The sequence below is a fragment of the Pantherophis guttatus genome, chromosome 2, assembly GCF_059756535.1.
Source record: "Pantherophis guttatus breed Tessera chromosome 2, ASM5975653v1, whole genome shotgun sequence".
Lineage (NCBI taxonomy): Eukaryota > Metazoa > Chordata > Lepidosauria > Squamata > Colubridae > Pantherophis > Pantherophis guttatus.
In genome coordinates this window covers 165,255,032-165,276,273 of record NC_142064.1, presented here as the reverse complement: position 1 = coordinate 165,276,273, position 21,242 = coordinate 165,255,032, and the positions used below count along the sequence as shown (strand labels likewise).

Below are 21,242 nucleotides of genomic sequence, written 5' to 3'. Positions count from 1 at the left end.
GGTTCCAAAGATGCTGAGCTATAGATGCAAGCATCATCCCTCATCATTGCCGATGCTCAGATGGACTGGAGTTGTGGTGTTGAGCATCTAGGGGCCACAAAGCCCCCATGTTGAGTGTATTGTAAAATATGGAATGATAAATGGGACATTACATAGTATCTTCAAAATGCTGAGTATTCTGAGAAAAGAAAAGAGATGGATTCAGTTCCAAACTGGTGGATTAAGATGGGGGTGGGGAGACCCTATGACTGTTCTAAATGCAGAGAAAATAATCCTAATATAGGATAATTTTCATAATATATAGACATATCCACTACACCTTTTCCTTTTCCTTTCCTTCCCTTCCCTCCTCTCCTCTCCTCTCCTCACCTCTCCTCTCTGTTCCTTTCCTTCCTTTCCTTTCCTTTCCTTTCCTTTCCTTTCCTTTCCTTTCCTTTCCTTTCCTTTCCTTTCCTTCTTTCCTTTCCTTTCCAAATACTATGCAAGTCAAAAAAGGAATAAGAAGACATCTTTGGTGCCATCCAAATATTGTATACAAAATTAATTCTCTGCTAAGGAAAATGGTTTTTTGTTGGAATCTTTTTATTTTTCTCCTTTATGACATAAAGAAGGGAGGGAGGGAGGGAGGTTAGTTCCCACTGCTTTTGACAGGAGAGAAATTGGTGTAAATTAAACATGCACTACTTTTGCTGGGGTGAACCTTCTCTTTGATCAATAGGGTAGGACCAATCATAGTTCTTCTGTACTCATCTGAACTCTCATTCCTAAGGCATGGCCAACCTCAGACATTCTAAAGGAATGTCTTTAGAATAGAATGGAATGGAATAGAAAAACAGAGTTGGAAGGGACCTTGGAGGTCTTCTAGTCCAACCCCCTGCTTAGGCAAGAAGCCCTACACCACAAATGGTTATCTAATCTCTTCTTAAAAACCTCTAGTATTAGAGCACCTACAACTTCTGGAGGCAAGTTGTTTCACTGATAAATTGTTCTAACTGTCAGGAAATTTCTCCTTAGTTCTAAGTTGCTTCTCTTCTTGATTAGTTTCCACCCATTGCTTCTTTTTTTACCCTCAAGTGCTTTGGAGAATAGTTTGACTCCCTCTTCTTTGTAGCAACCCCTGAGATATCAGAACACCGCTATCGTGTCATCCCTAGTTCTTTTCATAAGACTAGACATATCCAGTTCCAGCAACCGTTCTTCATATGTTTTATCATTGAGTTCCCTAATCATCTTTGTTGCTCTTCTCTGTACTCTTTCTAGAGCCTCAACATCTTTTTTACATCATGGCAACCAAACCTGGATGCAGTATTCCAAATGTGGCCTTACCAAGGCATTATAAAGTGGTATTAACACTTCACGTGATCTTGATTCTATCCCTCTGTTTATGCAGCCTAGAATTGTGTTGGCTTTTTTGGCAGCTGCAGCACCCTGCTGGCTCATATTTAAGTGATTGTCCACTAGGACTCCCAAGATCCACAGTCACCACTATTGAGCAAGGTACCACATATACTGTACCTGTGCATTTTGTTTTTCTTCCCTAAATGTAGAACCTTACTTTTTTCACCATTGAATTTCATTTTGTTAGATAGTGCCCGATGTTCAAGTCTATCAAGATCCTTCTGTATCTTAACCCTATCTTCCGGAGTGTTGGCTATCCTTCCGGGGTTCATTCTAATAGAAGGATGTCTCATGCATGGTCTTGTCCTTCGTACCACATCTCTAGAGCTCCCTCTTCTTGGAGGATCTTGTGCTGCTTCTGCATGATAGAGTCATAGCACATTCTCCCTTCAACCATGCCAGTAGCAAGACTGTCCTGAGAAATGTACTGCTTGAACTATCATCAATAGTTCCCCACAACCAATCAGGATACAGGTATTACCGTAATCTGTGAAATGAGCATACATGGAGGAAATCTTCAGCCACCCATTATCATTTTAACACAATTATTCCTTCACTAGCAGCCAGCCCTGAAGGAAGTATCTTACGTTGTTTCATTCCTTAAGGCCAGAAATGCACAGGAACACTGAACAGGTGGACAGGTGAGGCACCCAATCCCTTCCTACTATACTGGGTATTAACCAAATAACCCAGAAGAGAGAAATTGTGCTTATGTTTTGGACTGTTTTTGTGAGAGAATGACAGACTCATCTGCTAGAATCACAGCTAGTGAAAAGAACTGGGAATTGAAATACCAGAGGGAGCAGCAGCCAGAAGTAGGGAGATTACTTTTACTCATAAATGCTTAAATAAATACAAATGGGGTAGTTCAATGGGTAATCCACTACTCTGGCTTAATTTATGAAGATTACTAGAACATCCATCCACTGTAATTTTGTTTACTCTCAGTTTACCATATTTATGGCTTTGTTTTGCACTATGAAAAATCATTTCTTCATAAAATACACACTTTTTCTTTTCTGCTATGACAAACATAGAATGAATTTATACCTAGTTCCTCTTTTTATAGAACCCAGAAGTACTTCTTATTAATCTACATAGCTTAAGTGAACTGAAATCCGAAGCACATCAGTCACAATGGTGCCTTCCTGGTACTACTGGGATTTTTATCCTAGCAAATAAATGTAATGTCTTGAGATAACACACAACGTTTCTTTCCTATCTTCCTAATCAATAAGAGGGATTATTATCACTCTCATTCTGCAGAAATCCAGCTGAGAGAACAAGATATTCCCAGAGTCTATGCCCACAAGGGTATAACTAAGAAAGTACTGAAATTGATGTCTCCTAAGGGGCGACTTCTCAGACTTGTATCTGTCCCAGAAATCCTAAGAGCATAGAAATCTACACAAGCTCAGCAGGTGCATGACCTACAAATGCATGAGAACAAAAGCAGAAAGCAGAATGTAGAAATCAGTGCAACAGAAACTGGTGACATGTTCCTCTTGTAGTTACACCTCTTAAAGGACGAATGCAAATACAGTGTGCATCTGGCAGAGTTACTGGCAAGGTTTGACTTTTCTTTTATTGGATACAAGCTTTGAAAAGTTATTTTTAAGAAAATCAAAATCACATTCAGGCCAACTGACCCACTGGGTGATGCATCTCTTTCTACAGTATAGATGCAGAGATGTCACCGAAATGGTTTAGCTCAGTGTAAACATAATCAGTGCAAGGACATATTCATGCAAACATTAGAAATAAAAAAGCACTGTAGTCTAAGAAGCAACACACACACATCTGCTGTTCAATAAGCATATAAAACTCTACCTTCCCGCTCTTGAAACAACGTCTACTCAGCCATCTGAAAATACAAACCATCAGTAGATGCCCCCAGAATGAAATGTTCCTTAAGAGATTCCTCAAATGCTTGCCTTTGCAGTTCATGCTCTGCACCTTGCAATATTGTTTCAGACATTAGCCAACTGACCCATATTCCCTCCTTTAGCCTAGCCAAGCTTACTCCTAGAGCTCTGTGTCATACAGGAGGCGCCTCTTCCACTTTACAAATTACAGCCTTAATTTGGTGAGGAGATCACATTGGATTTAGAGTATGACACTGTTTACAGGCAACATCCCATACTGATAGTGACTAGGTTTTGCAAAACAAAACAAAACAAAACAAAACAACATCATCTTGATGCTGACATTCTCACATTCAACAGATGGTGCAACTATTTGCTTTGTTCATGGGGGGCCTCAGGGGGGCTTCACTGGAGAAAGTCTCGCGTCTTCTCCGCACAACAGGGCTCAGCAGGCTGGGCAGGTTGACTTGCTGAAGCAGCTCCCTGAAAACTTCCATCACATTCTCATTCTCCTTAGCAGATGCCTCCAGGAAACGGTTGTTCCAGTCAAGCTCCACCAAGGAGAGAACATCTTCAGGTAATACTTGCCTAACCCCACCAGCTTCAGCCTTATTGCCCACCACTACAATCGGTGGGAACTTATCTTCTTTCAGCTCAAGGATCTCCTCGTGTAAAGTCTTCACACGCTCAAAGGACTCTGCATCATCCACAGCATAGACCAAGGCAAAAGCATCACTGTTCTGGATGGAGAGCTTGCGCATCGCAGGGAATGAATAACTACCACTAGTGTCCAAGATCTCCACCTTGATGGTAATTCCACTGACCTCATACTCCTTGCTGTGCATCTCCTCTACTGTCCGGCGATGCTTTGGCTCAAATGTGTTTTGTAGGAATCGCCGGATGAGGGAAGACTTGCCAACCCCGGCTGCCCCCAGAAACACCAGGCGTACTTGGCTCTTCTTCACAGCCAGAGACATGCTTCTCTAGATCTTGCAGATGGGTGGAGGCAAAACTCTCAAGTCCCAAACACCAGCAGAAGAAAGCTTGCCGGTTTTTAGGCAATCTGGCTTCAGGGAGCAGTCTCGTTTTCCACTGTTGCCTTGCAAGCCACTTGCACTCTTGTCACCAACTTTGTCTAGTTACTAGGAGAACTGCAACTGTGTTCAAAGTCTCCCTGCTTGTTTTCTCTTTATTTACACTCCTTCCTGTCACAGACACAAACAGAGAGAGAGTCTCAAAGCTCCCCCAATCTCTGCTGGAGAGAATGTTGAGGGACGGGCAAAATGTAGGGGAGAGAGAGAGAAGAAAAGTCTGGACCAATCCGCTGGCTGCTGTTTCTGAAGTCAAATCTCAGCCTGTGGAGGGAGAGAGAGAGAGAGAGAGAGAGAGAGACTAGAAGAGGCTGGATATTGTAAAAGCTTGTCTGGCTCTCAGCTGCCATGGATGTGAAAAACTAAAATTTTCTCCCTTCTGAGATTAGCCACTATGGCTAGCACAACCACGGTGCCATCTGCACTGCCTAGCATAGTCAATATCTCTTCCCCTCCTTGAGTTGGAAATCTTTACCATATCCAAGAGCACAAACAACATCTTTTATTGCTACTTCAGACAGAGCTACTGAGGACTTTGGATTTGGTAAAACCTATAAATGAATGTGAGGAAAGGGGTTGAAAAGGACGACTAATATCAGAATGTTTTACTTGCTTGGCTAATATGAATAGCCTTGTAAAATTCAGGCTGGGAAATTAGAGAAGCCTCAAATGTTCTAGTAGACTCTTTCTGTTCTGGTTGCTTAATTTGCATTGAGTAATAAAACTGTCATGGGATAGTGGTGGCTCAGCGGCTACGATGCTGAGCTTATCGATCGAAAGGCCAGCAATTCAGCGGTTCGAATCCCTAGTGCCGCGTAACGGGGTGAGCTCCTGTTACTTGTTCCAGCTTCTGCCAAACTACCAGTTTGAAAGCACATAAAAAATGCAAGTAGAAAAATAGGGACCACCTTTGGTGGGAAGGTAACAGCGTTCCGTGCACCTTTGGCCTTTAGTCATGCCGGCCACATGACCATGGAGACGTCTTTGGACAGCGCTGGCTCTTTGAAACGGAGATGAGCACCACCGCCTAGAGTCGGGAACGACTAGCATATATGTGCGAAGGGAATCTTTAATAAAACTGTTTGGTGGGAAGGAATCTCAGGGCCACCTGTCCCATCTCCACAGTGAAGGGAGGAAAAGCTTCCCATATACACAAAGACAGAAACATACAACACAGTCTTCCCAACTGACCCTCATAGACCCATTAAGCACTGCCAGGTTTTCAGTGCCATATCAGGCAACCTGGGACAAGAAGGGATGATACAGTCAGGGAAAAGAATATCTGAAGTTGGTTGTGGGGCATCCCATGGGAGTGACTGAGGCACCATTGGGTTTTGTGGGTTTTTTAAAATTTTGTGGTTTATGATTTTATGGTTATGGGATTTCATTCTTGTGAGCCACCCAGAGCTGTTTTTAATGTGGACAGCCATTAAAATCTTATAAGTACAATGAAATAAAACAAATAACGCATACAGGTAAATAAAATAATATATTCCTGGCAGGTTGGACAGGGGAGGGAAAGACAACCAACATTTTAAATATAATAATGCATTTGTATTTTATCTGAGATTCCAAAGAGTAGTGGATATTGGTTCATTTTCATCATAAATTCTTAATATCACCTGTATGATTAACTTTGTTTGTTGATCCTCAGAAATACACTCTTTTAAGGGAAAGTTTCTCTGCTGTGAAGAGGATTTCAAGGTAGAGATTCTTCTCTTAAAATGTCCATCTCAAGCCAAGAAAAAGTCATTACCCTGAACAAAATGGGAAGATGTTATGCTTGCTATACTTGCCTGGTGATGTTTCAGAGCCCAGATTGTTCCTCTGTGCTTGAGGAAGGGCTGACAGGGAGTGAGGAGAAAAGAATCAGTGAGCATCTTGCTACGTCTCCTAAACATTTCAGATAGGCCTCCTGTTTCTCAGTTCCAGGGTCTTTCTGGATTTCTCCATGGGCACCTGTCCCAGGTACAATCAGATTGAAATGCTACCAATGGCAGCAGTTCTTTGCAAGAGCAAATTTGACAAAACTTACATTATCATCCATTCATTATATAGTTTATTTTTATGTATTATTTATCATGAGATTTAATACCTTTATTTGGTAAAACTCAAGATAGCATAGATAATGCTCCTGACTTCTATTTACTGTACAACAAAAAATTCTGTGAGGTAGGTTGGGCTTTCTATGCCCAAACGAGGACTAAAATTTACCTTTTCGCTCTGTCTGATCCAGGACCTGAACCACTCCATCAACCTGCTTTCTTCCCTCACCCACACCAAAGCCTCCTCTTTTTATAGATTATGCAATGTGTGAATCAACACTTAGAGGCCATTCACAGTAGGAATTTATAGCTTCCAGCACTAACATCACGGTGTCTTTCTTGCGGACAGGCTAGACCATATATCACTCCAGCAATGCAATGGCTCAATGAATCACTCATGTGGACAGTTTCTAAGCAAGCTGAAAGGAAAGGTCATCCGTGGCATCTCTCTGCTCTCATTCCTGGAAATCTTGCTGTTGAAACCATGCCACAAGATTATTCTGATGATTATTCTTCCGAACAACCTCTCTTTCTACACCAGGGGCTGTTTTTTTGATAATGCTTTGATTTTAAATGGCCTTTTATTATATTATTATATAAGCATCTTTGTGGGAAACATGTCCCAAAAGATTTTAACCAGAAGACATTTTAAAACAAACAATTCACACAACCCATATTTGACAGAGTATAAGACGCACCTTTCCCCCCCCATAAAAGGGGGTGAAAATTTAAGTGCGTCTTATACACCGAATGTAGCCTCGCCCAGCCACTGGCCCCCACCCTTTGGCCTTTGCCTCGCAGCAGTTACCTCCTTGCAAGCAAACAGCAAGAAAAAACAGCTCCTGTCAGCTTCAGCACAGCCTAATTAGCACAACTTGATTGGATGGGCCTCCCGACTCTCAGTTGATTTGCTCTCAGCTGATTTGCTCTTGGCTCTGCTGCTTGCTGCAAAGAGGTAAATTGCTGGAGCAGATTTTTTTTCCCCTTGTGCTAGTCAAGCTATGCTGAAAACAAAAATGAAAGTAAAGCAGGCTGTTGGCTGTTTGCTGCAAGGAGGCAAAATTGCTCAGAGGCAGAGGGAGATTTCTTTTTCTTCTTTTCTTCACCAAAAAAGGTAGGTGTGCCTTATACTCCGGTGGGTCTTATACTCTGAAAAATAAGGTAATTTGGTTTGAGTGAAAGGAGCTGCGTGGGCTTTTTTTATTTATTTGCTGCAGGACTTAGGATCAGGGAAACAAAGGCTGAAATCCACAATCACCAAATCTTGGTAGATGTAAGCTAGTTACTTTCCCTCAGCCTAGCCTCCTCTGGAAATACTTGAAGGCAGGAATGCTACAAGGCTTTCTTGAGGAACTGGAGGAGAATTGGGTTATACATCAAACAAAATATTTAAAACAATCAATGTAGAATGATGAGGGTAACATTACACTGCTGCCACAGGAGAACATGGGCAATCCTCCAAAAATAGACAACCCAGAGAGTCAGAAACTAACATGTATATATAATAGAGGGACGTAATCCAGATTAAAGGAAAGAAATGCCAACAGGTAAAGTGAAGGTGTGTGTGTGTGAGGAAAACAGATTTTATTTATTTAGTTATTTTTTATATAATTACAAACTTATTTATATAAATGTATCCCATAAATTTCCTCATAGTAACCTTTTTTTAAATATAAACAATTTCTAGAAGACATTTTCCATTGCTTTATTGCAAGTGCTGTTGGGATGTCCATTTGAAGCGCATACACGCACAAAAAAAATGACATCACATTGAAAGAAGTGGGAAAATGTTTCCTTTTCCATACATCTCTATATATGTTTTAAGGCCAAGATTGATCCATGCCCAAGGAAGGGGAAATGGTGAATGGAGAGAATAAAGGAATGGGACATTGCTTGGAGAACAGTCTATGAACTTGTTCTCGCACCTGTGCATGCTAAGTTTAGGTCTTTAGTCTTTTTTTTTCCAGATGATTTTTTTTAGTAAAGTTTTACAAAACATATAAAACTATCACAAAGTAATAAAGACCAGAAGTAATAAAGAACAAAAGAAAGAAAAGAAAGAAAAGCAGAAGTTTATTTATTTGTTCAACTTGTATGCCGCCTTTCTCTGAAGACTCAAAGCGGCTTACAATGCATTTAAAAACCATATATAAAAACATTAAAAATTAAAACATTAAAAACAATTAAAACTCATTCACACTATTCATGGCCGGATCTTGCCAGATCGCAACAGCGAGATCAACGGTCCCAGGCCTGCCGGAAAAGCCAGGTCTTCACCTCTTTTCGGAAGGCCAATAGGGTGGAGATGGTCCGGATCTCAGGAGGTAACTGGTTCCAGAGAGCTGGGGCAGCCACAGAGAAGGCCCTCCCCGCGGGCCCTCCAGCCAGCACTGTTTAGCTGACGGGACCCGGAGGAGACCAACTTTGTGGGATCTTACCGGTCGCTGGGATCTATACGGTAGAAGGTGGTCTCTAAGATAACCTGGCCCTGAGCCATGTAGGGCTTTAAAGGTAATAACCAACACTTTGAATTGTGACCGGAGACCAATAGGGAGCCAGTGCAGTTCGCGGAGAATTGGTGTAATGTGGGTGTACCTAGGTGCACCCAAGACAGCTTGCGCGGCTGCGTTCTGGACCAACTGTAGTCTCCAAACACTTTTCAAGGGTAGCCCCATGTAGAGCGCATTGCAATAATCTAACTGTGAGGTGACAAGGGCAGTGTAGAAAGGAAGAATTTAAAAAAACAGTTTTTTTTCTGTATGGTGCCATGTAACTTAGCAGTTTAGCTTAACTTACACCAACTGCCGCTTCTGTATATTTTTCAAGGATGGTTCCACAAGACCACATTGCAGAGCCAAAGTAAATGTAATTCAGGTGTGAATAATGGCTGAGTTATCCAACCAGCTCAGGAAGTCTTAGCAGGCACACTAACAAAAACAACAGAATTGGAAGGGAACTTGGAGGTCTTCTAGTCTAACCCTCTGCTCAGGCAGGAAACCCTATATCACGGATGTCAAACTTGCGATGACACGATGCCATCGCGTGATGTATCACAACTTTTTTCCCCTTTGCTAAACCACGGGTGGGTGTGGCTAGCGAGTGATGCATCCGGGCTGCGGGCCGCAAGTTTGACACTTCTGCCCTATACTATTCCAGACAAATGGCTGTCCAATCTCTTCTTAAAAACTCTAGGATTGGAGCACCTACAATTTCTAGAGGCAAGTTGTTCCACAGATTAATTGTTCGGTCAGGAAATTTCCTCTTAATTCTAGGTTGCTTCTCTCCTTGATTAGTTTCCACCCATTGCTTCTTGTCCTGCCTTCAGGATTTTTCTATTTGCTTGGAAAATAGCTTGACTCCCTCTTCTTTGTGGCAGCCCCTGAGATATTGGAACACTGCTATCATGTCACCCCTAGTCCTTCTTTTCATTAAACTAGACATATTCAATTCCAGCCACCGTTCTTTATATGTTTTAGTCTCTAGTCCCCTAGTTACACTACGGTAGTTACAAGGAGGAGTTTGGTAGAACTTTTTCTGAACAGCAGATTTCATTGAAAGGTGAGCCAGCAATGCCCCTCTGGATTTTACATTTTTGGTTGCTTCTGGAAACAGTCTTTGAATGTCACGAAAGGAAAGAAATGGCTACTGGTTTCATATTTATAATTATATTTTTATTCCTCTAAGATGGCAGAGTAGGGGTGATAAAAGGAACCATTCTCATATTTTGCCTCCTTCTGACAAACAAAGTCAAAAGAGAAGCCAGATTCCCTTAACAACAGTGTTCCTAACTCAACTGCAGTGATTCACTTAACAACTATGCCAAGAAAGGTCATAAAGTGGATCAAAACTTCACTTAACAATGGTCTCATTTAGCAACATAAATTTTGGGCTCAATTGTCGTATGTCGAGGACTACCTGAACAAATTCTGGTTATAATGGCCAAGGACCAGCACTGTCAGGCAACCCAGAAGCCTGATGTCAATGAAAAGCACTGGGATGTTTAGGGGACTGAATAAGAGGAAGTTTTTCCTCACCCACCGATGTGATCAAAACAATCTCACTGCTGTAAGCCTAATGAAAGCCCTGTGGGAGTAGTTTAGCAACTGAAGGGTCTAGCCACTGTCCCCTTGGAGACAATGCAGCTCTTGGAGCTTTCCACTTAGCAGCAATGTGTGAGAACTCATCATGTTCTTCTATTTTCTGTCGACTGGGCACGTAAACACTAACCTATAAGAGGCATTGCTCAGTACCAAGCTACAGACTGCAACAAAGCTGATAACAGAGCCAAACCATAAATTGCAAGCTCTCCTGGTCTATAAAGGCTTGTGGGGCTGGCAGCTTCTGAATAAAGGGGTGTCCTTTATCCCCTAGGGCTATCCTCTTATTTAATGAAGGTGGGGGGGATCATTCTGGCTTCCCTTATCTGTTCGCCTCCTGTGATTGTTTCTACTTATTCATTGCAATGATTGCCCTGGCCCTAGACAACAAGCACAAAGGACAGCAGCTGCAGTCTCCTCTTTCTCCTCTCTCCTTCCTTATCTTTCATTGCTTATTTAATGCAGTTAAACTGGAAGCTAATTTTCCATGTTAAGAACAGCCACAGCCAGATCTGCCATCAAGCTAAGTGTAATTGACATGCTGTCACAATTGCTCTGCTGGCTTGGCCACCAGGGTGCTGAGAAACTGGGGGAGGAAGGGATTGCAGAGCTGTCAAGACACTTTATTTCTAGGACACAATCATGCCTCAGTAATCAGCAGTGTTCTTTATTAGCCTACGGGGTTTATGTCTGGACAGCTGTATCAACAGAGGGCTGAGCATATAATTCCTCCTTCTCACTTTCCACTTTGGGGCACGCTTCCATCCTGACTCTTGAGCCTGTGGACGTGAAAGAAACTAGGACCCTATGTAGTCCCTATCTAGCATCTTTGTTCCCACCATGAAAGACACATTATGCCAGTTTTAGAAAGAGATGCTGCCAGTTTCATGCGTAGTTATTAATCATCATTGGTTTTTATTTGGTTATCCCAGATCCCAGCCCATGGAGCCATCCAAACCATACTTTTCCATCCTTAATATACAGCCAAGAGAAGTGTTAAGATGTTTAAAATTTAGTAACTGGAGCAGGAAGGTTCTGCAGTGAGCCAGAACACACAGTTACATCTTATTGGTTGGGGAGTGTTGGCTCCTGCATGAGGCAAACTGTGCTGTGATTGGTTGCTGTGAGTGTGGAGTGGGAGTTTCCCTTTTTTTTCCACGCCTTTTTCTTCTGTGTGCCCTGTGTGCTCTGTGATTTACCTCATGATGCTCCTATTTGACTGACTATCTAGTTTGCTGTATATATTGATGTAAAATATCTTTATTTACTTAAAGCTATGACTTCATTTGGTCACCAGCTGAGCAATTCCCTGACCAGAAGTATATTGCAACAGTACAAAGAGGGCGAGCAATTCACACAATACTGTGATTCTATGGCGGAACCACCCGTTGAAGGGGAGGGACTCCTGCCAGGGGTCATAAGGAGAGACTACAATTTAGAGTCTTTTTAGGAGAGGAAAGGTCTGAGGTCAAACCCTTAGGTCTATATTTACCATTTCCCAAGGGAAGGCAGAAGTCTAGTGAAGTTCTTGTAATATAGGTGATCAACAATAAAATATCTGCTTGAGCCTATCCATGAGTAGTTCTGACAGTCTATGGAGATTCTCAGTCATCCAGTTCATGGTTGTCCCAAAAGTGCTTTTTCAAGAGGCAACTGGACTTTCTGGTTTTTCTTTGAGTTGAAGAAGCTTCTTGGATGAGAAGCGAAATGTCTTCAAAGAAAAACCAGAAAGCCCGGTTGCCTCTTGAAAAAGCACCTTTGTGTCTGACAGGTTCCTTCCAACATCATTTTCTACTCTTCTTTTACAGCCTTTGTTTCTTAGACGGAGAGCAACAAAGAAAAGTCAGGTATCTGTTACGCTCAAATGTCTCTAAAGTTCATTTTTAATGGCTGCATATCAAGTGCGCCGTGTTGAGTAGACACGTTGAGTCATCAACATAGAAAATATGAGTAGAAAATATTGCAACTCTGAGCATAATAATCTATGCTGCTCCTAAATCACATGCTGATTATTAATGGTATGCCTTCTTGGCTAAATTTATGTTGAGGTACATGTCGAGGATGCCCTATTTCTCCTTTCCTTTAAAATATGGCTTTAGAATCTCTGATAAGAATTTCTGGAAAGATCAATGGAATTTTGATAGAGAGCCAAAGGATAATGTTTGGTGATAGTTTATGATTTATAAATAGAATTGTAACTTCTATTTCTAATCTTATTTCATAATACCTAAGATTGGGATCCAGTCTGCTTATTCTATAAATTGCAATACATTAAACTGAATGCCTTGGCATTGGATCAAAGTAATGATTTGCATGAAAATAGTAACTTTAGGTTATGCTTTGACTTCTTTATTTGACAAAAGGATTTCTAGGAATCCAATATAAATGTTAACATTGAGCTTATCCCTATTTTGATAATCAGATGAAAACCAATCTCGATAGGTAAATTATGGCCATTTTAGCAATTCAAGATTACCTGAAAGCTTCTCTTGGTAGAGAATGCAACAACCCACATGCTGTTGGGGGAGAATGCTTGAATAGTGTTACATTCATATTGTCAGTGTGACATTAGCTACCAAGAGTTTCTAAGTAAAATATAAACTGCTGGTTCAGAACTGCAAAGAGGATCATCTTCTCCGGATAAAACTATCCACAATGCTTGAGCACCATGAGTAGGGATGCGACTGATCATGCTACTCCCAAGATTCAGATGACCTCAATTTTTTAGTGTTTTGGAAATCGATGAAAACCTAGCTAATCCACTGAGGATTTCAATATTTATTGTGCAGGGCAATTTTTTAAAAAAAAACAAACATAGCAATTGTCTTTATCCTGGGGCTCAGAGGGAGTGATACTGGCCCAGTATCAGTCAGCTGGGTTTCTGCCTCAATCAACTTGAGCAGCATATATACGGTATGTATGCATGTATTTGTGTATATATGTATGTATGTATATATGTATGTAATTATTTATTGCTACAACAATTCCCCCAAGAAGGGGAAACTTAATGAAGTTCCTTGACAGAAACTTTAAACTTCTATTAAGCAGAAAAGTTGAGCCACTGAAAGAAACCTGAAAGTGCATAATGGTTATGAATCTCCTTCTCCCTCCATAAAAAAAAGCAAACATTTAAAGGGCATGTTTGGTAACTATCAGGGGTGGGTTCTACTTACCTTTACTACCGGTTCGCAATGGGATCGCACACGCACCTTGCTTCTGCACATGCACAGATCGCTTCTGATGATGTCAGGGTCAGTGGGTGGAGTCTCCCCCCGGTTTTACTACCGGTTCTATAGAACCGATCCGAACCGGGAGCAACCCACTACTGGTAACTATGATATGAAATTATTCATAATTGAAGGGGCCACTTTTATTAGAGTTAGCACTAGCAATGGAGAGGGTAATTCTGGGGTCCTTGCAAAGTATCCCAGGGACCTTAGGTGTTCTGACCTAGGCTTCCTGAGTCAGTAAAACACACAAGTAGTCCCAAAAACCTCTTTTATTGCTACAGCTGTGAATTCTGTTCATTCACAGATGAGTCCCAAATAGTTGTAAAGAGTCCTTGGGGATAAGGCTGATAATCACCCACCTTTATCTCCCTTGACATGCTGCCAAAGACCTAATTGGCAAAGCCACACGGAGTCCAGAATCAAACAGAGCTTCAGACTTTAAACTGAACAGAATTAACAACGTTGCTTCCTACAAAGGCCCAGGTGCCTTTGATCCTCTTTTAAGTCTTATGGGAGGGGCCAATCATCTCCAAGCCCTACCCCGAGTCATCCCTTTTGTTTTAACTGTTCTTGCCTTCTGGCAGCTCTGTGCATGCGTGCACTAGGAATAGTCTCCCCCTATTCCTCTGCTTCACTGAGATCCAACTCTGGAGGCTCTGGAGGCAGCACGTACCTCCCAGATGGCCCTTTCTCTGCCTCCAATGCAGAGCCCTCATCTGAGCCTTCTCCAGACACCAGCACTGGCCCATGTTCCTCTCCAACCTCCTCACTGTCCGACTCTGCTGCCAGCTCCGCAGGCCGGCAGTGGACTACAACATTAGGAGATTGCAGGACTTCTCGCTGAGCAGAATGAGAGCCCTATCTTCTGACATTTTTCTTAAAAATGTCCCTGGCAGCAAAGAGGTGGGGATAAGATTTAAGAGACATTGTTCTGGGAATACATCAAGAGTTCACTTAGAGAAAGGGTTTGATCCATTGTATATCATTTTAAAAACTGATGAAAAACTAATCAGGAATCATCTTTCTCTGATTCCCATGAAATAATCTAGAGCACAGTTTGAATGTATGATCAAATATCAGTCAGAACAACTGAGAATTATGCTACTGAGCAGTTCACTTAGCCTCTGAAAATGCCGGCCACAGCTGCCAGTGAAATGTCAAGTTATCAAAAAGTCAGACAGTGCCCATTTAGCCTGAAATCTCATCACCATTTAATTGATGCTGGCCACAAAAGTCAACACTATTATAAAAAGAAAATAACTCTTCCTTGGCTAGGGCTTAGAAAATGATATTTCTTCTACCATTAAATCTCCTCCCTTTGATCCCAGGTTGCTTTGCCTATATTCCCTTTAATGTCTTGTCTTAACCCAAACTTCTGCACAAGTTTTCTCCAGTCACAGAATTCTGAGAACTGTACTTCCAAGAGAGTTGAAATTGAATTAGCCATTTTCTTTTTTAAATACTCCTTAAATAGGGAAGGTTCAACATGACCTGTTGGATCCATAATCCATTAGACTGAAAGCTTAGGTAAAGAACTCACTGTTTAATTCTGGGAAAATAATAACCTTCTTTTTTCAAAATAAAGGCAAGAAAAGCAAGTGAAAACTTATGTGTTACACTGACAGGTCAAGGCATTGAATTGCAACAGGTAAGCAAATGTTAGGACTGGGCTGGTCCTGGTCATTGGCAATTTTTTTCCTTTAAAAGGGATCTTTTATTCTATTAACTTATCATTTGAAAACGATGGGAGGTGTACCCTCTTCTAGGTGTTGTATCTTAGTTTTTCTTCTCTTAAGTACTGATGCTCAAGTGTTCACAAATCATATCATTTTCATTGGAATGAAGAAAGCATTTGTTTGTTTGTTTTGGTGTTACGTGCCAACATAACACAAGTTCAAAAGGGGCTGATCAAAGCAGCAACACCCAACTGCTGGTGCTCCTGGCTGTGGAAAGAATCTACAAACAGTCTATAAAATGCTTGGCATATTTTAACTGATGAAGAAAACCAGCTAAAGTGATTAAAGAGTTGTAACTAAATACTGTGGTATCAAAAGGCCATTTCCCTGTTATTTCCCCTATATCACCCAATTAGATTTCCATGAGATTTCAGCACATAATCTAATCCTTTTTAAGCAATTTTTTTGTGGGTTGTTAATGTTATTGGTAATTCAGCAAAATGTATTCCTGGCTGAATCAGCCAGCTCTGTGAATGACACCTTCTGGCAGCTGGCATGCCTAAGGAGGACAGGAAGCCTGAAACCAAACAAGGCTGAAGTCAATCAATGCTATCCAGAAAGGGGCAACTGTACCACAACATTTGCCCTGAATCTGGAGGTCAGACAGCTATGGCTTTGGATCTTAAATGGTGTCTTTATGACACTCAGTCTCTTCTCATGATCTCCCTCAATGTAGAAAATGCAACAGACACTCCAATAAAGGCACCATGAAATTTGTCTAATGCTTTAATTAAATATGATCATCTTTCTTTGCAAAAGGATAGCTCCATTAAGAATTACAAGAAGGGAAATGGATCCACTCAGTTAGGACTGTCAAAGAATAAAGTGAAGCTTCTAGAAAATAGCCAGGTGTCAAAATCTTTGTTGATATGCCATCTGGGCATATTACAAAGAAATGTCTAAGGACAACAAAAACATTTCCTGGTGTGCACATACTTATATCCCCATACCAGGGGTGAAATCCAGCAGGTTCTGACAGGTTCTGGAGAACCAGTAGCGGAAATTTTGAGTAGTTCGGAGAACCAGCAAATACTGTACTACCTCTGGCTGACCTCAGGAGTGGGGAGGGAATGGGGATTTTGCAGTATCCTTCCCCTGGAGTGGGTGGGAATGGAGATTTTGCAGTATCCTTCCCCTGCCACACCCACCAAGCCACACCATGCCCACCAAGCCACGTCCACAGAACCGGTAGTAAAAAAATTGAATTTTACCACTGCCCCATACTTATATCAAATTCTAATTTAGCTTCCTAGGGGATTTGGTCAAATTTCTTTGCAGAGTGGACTTTAATATAAAAAGGCTTGAGATGTTTCCAGACAAAGCTTTCACTAGGGATTCTCCCTGAACCAACCTTTGGGTTTTCCTGTTAGAAGACATTGTAGGGGGGAGAGCCTTGTTTATGACACCAAAAAGCAGAAAAGTCTGGTTGCACTTTTTCAGATGAACATAGTTTATTAACAAGGACTCCACACACATGATAGAGAAAGATGTAGCTCACAAAAGCTGACTAAAATTTGAAAAGAAGAATTAATTGAATGTGCAGATTGAATTCAATCAGTTAAGAACTTGGCTATTTTTGTTGGTTCAGCCATGCCATAAGTTTCACAGCAAGGAAATAATAAAATGAAGTTGGTAAACATAGGCAACATGCTCTGTACAATACATTCTGTCTGGTTCACTTTAACACTGCAGAAAAGATCAAGTAAATAAGCAGGCTTCTTGGGTGCCCCTTAGTTCCTAGGCAACATGAATGTTAAGCTGGGAAACTAGGTTTGCTCTCCAGTTTCAAGTGCATTTAAGACTTGGGAAAAGAGAATTTCCAAGAAAAAAGAATGTTTTGTTCCAAACTAAGCAAAATTTCCACTGGGATTCATCATCTCCTTCCTACAGGCAATTGGCTAAAGAGGGACAGAGAGAACAGCTGCACTAGAACTAATATGCTTCATCTCTCTGGACTTATGCTTGCAAGCAGGACCTCTTGGAGGAGGGTGGATTGTCAACATCAAAATGGCAGGCATGACTATTGAATCCCCTCCCCTTTTTAAGGTAGAACACATACATTGCATATCCATATAAATGAGTAGGACTTTGATTGCTGCTCATGGAATACACAGCTGTCCCTTGCTTCAAATGATGATGATTAATCATTTTAGAATAATTATAAAAGCATATACATGTTATTTTAGGCCAGGGGGTAAACAAAAATGTTTCTGTTTCAGCTTTTAGTCACCTTATATGCTTGGTAATTTAAGCAGAAATATTGGAGGCTATACTCCAGGAATCTGTCAATAGTCAATTAGCATACTTTTCCAAAAATTCTATCAGATTGAGCCATCTAACATTGCTTAAGATTTGATCTTGTAGAAGAAAATATGGCACTGGTCAGGATAAGTGAATTAATTAATTAATTAATTTTAGTTTTTTAGTTATTATTTATTTATTTTTATATTTATTTTATATTTATTTATTTAACTTTTATGCCACCTATCTCCAATACAAGGTGACTCTGGGTGGTTTACAGGTTCTAAAACAAGTAAAAAAAAGTTAAAATATTAAAACAGAAATCTTTTAAATTTTAAAGATTTAAAAAAGATTAAAATAAAGGGAAAACACCCCCTCTGTATTTCCAAGGGTTTTTGAAAAACAATGGTAAAAACCTGTTAGCTCAACCATAAAATATTTAGAGGGCCAAGATACTGTATATTGAGAAGAAGATCCTAGGAGATGAACATTAATTCTGGAAAACCAAAGACAGTTTAATAGTTACTCACTTGAAAGAAAGTATTTTGATGAAATGCTCTTTCTTCTTTCAAAATCAACTGTCCTCTTTCTATCATAGTTCTACATCATTACAGTATCTCACTAAACTCCTGAGGTGCTGCCCCAAACAAATACTCTGCCAGTGTATTGAATCACACATATATTCCACTTTCTACAGAGATGCTTGTATTGCTGCTTCTTTTTAAGTTTGATACCAAAATTTTAAAAAAATCTGCTGCCTTTGATACAAAAAAAATAATAAAATAAAATAAAAAATCTGTTCCTCAGTGAAATCATGTGATGGTCGGCAGTATTAAACAAATGGGAAATTTGTGAGAGGTATTTTTTCCTACAAATTCATATCAAAGCCTGCAGTCAGGTTACTAATTAGATCAGCAGACATAACTTATAAATATCACTTTGATAGAATGAGAACAAACCTTTCAGATTTTTCTATAATTGCTCCTGATCTTGATAATACAAATATCTGTCAGTCATATGTTTTCCACCTGGACATCAGTAGAGAATGCTCATATTAATATAATATTAAATCCTAATACTTGGACAATGACATTCATTGCAATGCATACCTTTTTCTCAAATCAATAGAAAGTATAGGGAAAGATAGGAAATACATTATTTTGTAAATCACCAGCCACCATTTGATCCGATCATAATTCCTTATAGGATCTACATCCCAGATGAAAATTCTCTTTCTTAGTCTGTTCTGCTTAGTACTGAGATTAGTTGCTAGATCATTTTGCATATTTTTTTGAGCTGCAGGGCATTAAACATGGAACAGTTGAATCATCATGTATTTTAAAGAGGTCGGTAGAGTCTATTGTTTCAAATATATTCTTGTTGCATTTAGCCCAGAAAAATAATTTGAAATCATGTGAAATACCTCTTGAAAATTAGAAGATATTATACACAAGGATGAGGTTAGCAATGCTTCTACCAAGAATTTCTTATTGTCTTAAGGAACATCTGAAGATTAATTAGTCTAAAGCAAATGTTCTAATATTTCAAAAAAATGCTTCATGTCCCAGTTAGCTGGAAGATCAATGGAAGATGATCTATTAAGCGGATTGTGATTTTTAATTATTTAGGAATTCATTTTCAGCCCTCTACTTACTGGATCAAGCAAGCAAGGAAGCTCCTTATAAAAACCATTTGCAATTATTAATAACATTAACATAGCAAAAATTATGGACCAGCAGCTATTAAAAATATTTGAGGCTGAAATTTTGGGTTTGGTGCTATATGGAATGCAGATATAGACTGTATCTCTTGAGACAGTTCCATTTTAGAAATTATCCAGTCTAAATTCTTAAAGGCTATTATCTGAATTCCTTATGCTCCACTTAACTCTCTTATTCCATTACAATTAGGCTGTATCTCTTGTAAGGCTTACGTGAGGCTATGCCACCTCAGATACTGGCTAAAATAAATTTTGGGGGGAATATCCTTGGCTTAGCTTTTCTTATTTGATATATACCCTCCCTTAAGACAAATAAGTCTTAAATAAGCTGATCTCAAGCAGAGGATATGGGACCTAGGTCTTGAAACAGAACAAGAGTTTTGCATTTGCATTGTAGCTCAATAATTATCGTCTCCCCACCCTGACCATTCCCATGTACTTAAAAAAACATTTTACACATTTTAGATAGATTTTTTTTAAAATTTTGGCCTGAATTGGCCAAATACATCAGCATCCCTATGAAAACCATCCCTATATACTGTATGTTCTGATTCAGTAGCTGAGTCTATGGTATCTCATATACCATTAGAATACTCATTATATACAACATGGAGGACAGACTTATACCACCAATGGTTAGAAATATTAATTGTTTTTCTGAGGAAGGAATACTGCTTTCCTCCTTTGAGACCAAACTTCAGCCATTTCTAAAAAGGTTATCAGATTTCTAATCATAACAATAACAGAACAATACTTTTGTATTTTGGGCTTAGACAATTTAGAACTACGCCGACTTCAGTCTGACCTAAGCATAGTACATAAAATTATCTGCCACAATGTCCTTCCTGTCAATGACTACTTCAACTTTAACCACAACAATACACGAGCAAATAATAGATACAAACTCAAGGTAAACCGCTCCAAACTCGATTGCAGAAAATATGACTTCAGTAACAGAGTGGTCAATGCCTGGAATGCACTACCTGACTCTGTGGTTTCTTCCCCAAAACTTTAACCTTAAACTGTCTACAGTTGACCTCACCCCATTCCTAAGAGGTCTGTAAAGGGCATGCATAAGTGCACCAGCGTGCCTACCATCCCTCTCCTAATATTCCTTTTTACTTTCTCTTTTCATGTATTCAAATTATGTTTATACTTTTACCTGTTATATATGCTTGACAAATAAATAAATAAATAAAAATAAATAAAATAAAATAAAATAAATAAAATACAGTATCTCTGGCTTGTAGAAGTCACTGCTAATCATTTCAGGCTTTCTGCACAGGTTGATTGCTGTTTTGTATTGGATATGCTATTGTCATGTCTTTAAAAATTGGTTTCAGTCCATAAACAAATGGAATGCTAATCACAATAGATCAGATTTACTGCATAAACTGAAGTACACTGTTATTTGCAATGTCTTTCTGTGCCTGGGGGAACTCTTGAATTCTGCATAGTTGCTAGTTTGGGCTTTGGACAAGTGTCCCTTGACTAGATTTTTTCACTGTCATCTTTCTGACAAAATGTTTTTGTGTGTGTGTGTGTCTTATGCTGTTCCTTCCTCTGCTGTTCCTCAGCAGTTAACATCCAAAGAAGTATTGCTTCTGATTCTGGCAAGAACACACACTAAATAGAACAATTAGCCATTTTATTGCCTTACCCTCCATGGATTTGTACAATCTCCTGTTAGAGTCTTGTGTGAACAGGGTTACTTTTGCCTGTTGACATCTCAGTTGCACTTGACACTATTCATGTGGTCACGGAGAGTCAGAACCCCAGCATAGAGGAGACATCAATCTTTTCCCTCGCCAGAGAGAAA

At 40.0% G+C, this 21,242-nt stretch overlaps 1 pseudogene across 1 annotated transcript; it reads right to left on the bottom strand.

The window, feature by feature from the left end:
- Positions 1 to 2,965: 2,965 nt before the first annotated feature.
- On the bottom strand, positions 2,966 to 4,603 carry LOC117660454 (GTP-binding protein Rhes pseudogene; annotated as a pseudogene). Its single transcript, XR_015732487.1, has one exon. The product of XR_015732487.1 is annotated as a GTP-binding protein Rhes pseudogene (transcript).
- Between the last annotated feature and the right edge of the window lie 16,639 nt (positions 4,604 to 21,242).